The sequence below is a fragment of the Mastomys coucha genome, unplaced genomic scaffold (genome assembly GCF_008632895.1).
Source record: "Mastomys coucha isolate ucsf_1 unplaced genomic scaffold, UCSF_Mcou_1 pScaffold16, whole genome shotgun sequence".
NCBI lineage: Eukaryota > Metazoa > Chordata > Mammalia > Rodentia > Muridae > Mastomys > Mastomys coucha.
Genome location: NW_022196898.1, coordinates 14,661,431 through 14,662,175, shown reverse-complemented (window position 1 = coordinate 14,662,175; position 745 = coordinate 14,661,431). Strand labels below are relative to the sequence as shown.

The 745-nt window shown below is 35.2% G+C and overlaps 1 pseudogene; it reads right to left on the bottom strand.

The window, feature by feature from the left end:
* LOC116094310 overlaps positions 1-745 on the bottom strand; it is a 61,257-nt pseudogene that overhangs the window by 48,222 nt on the left and 12,290 nt on the right.

The window sequence follows — 745 nt, the reverse complement described above, 5'->3', positions numbered from 1 at the left end:
GAGAGGACCTTGGCCCTATGAAGGTTCTCTGCCAAAGTTTAGGGGAATGTTAGGACCAGTAAGCAGGAGGGGTTGGGATGGTGAGCAGGGGGAGGGGGAAAGGAACAGGGGATTGTTTTAGTTTTTGATTTTTTTATTTTATTTTTTTTTCTTCTTTTATTTTATTTTTCTTTCTGTCTTTCTTTTTTTCTTTTTTGAGTTGAAACTGGGAGAGGAGATATTGTAAATAAGAAAACATCTAATAAATAAAAAGAGTAAAGGGATAATGATCAGACAAGTAATAGTTAACACATTAGTAATGTTAAGGGGACCTCCTGTGGGGCAAGACCTAAGTAGGGATGCACAAGTTCCTTATCTTTTTTAAATGGAAGGAATGGACAAAAACAAGCAGAAATTGAATGAATGAGACCAGTCTTGGCAAGACTGTTCATGTTTTATCAACATGAATCATTTGACAACTAATGATGGACAGGCACAGTAGACTGGAATGTCCCAGATACCAGCAATAATATTTATTCCCTGACAATCATCCTTTCGTGTGGCTCTTACTATATTATATGAAGACCTCATTCTCTAGTCTTTCTTTTAAATAGATAAGATAAATTGTTAAGACAAAAGACCTGGAGTGTAAGAAAAATTGTATATATTATTCAGGACTCATTGATACCTGAAGGAACATAAATATCCTGACCTAACATAAAGCTGATGCTTTGGAATCCAAATAGTGATCTTAGATTATGAGTTG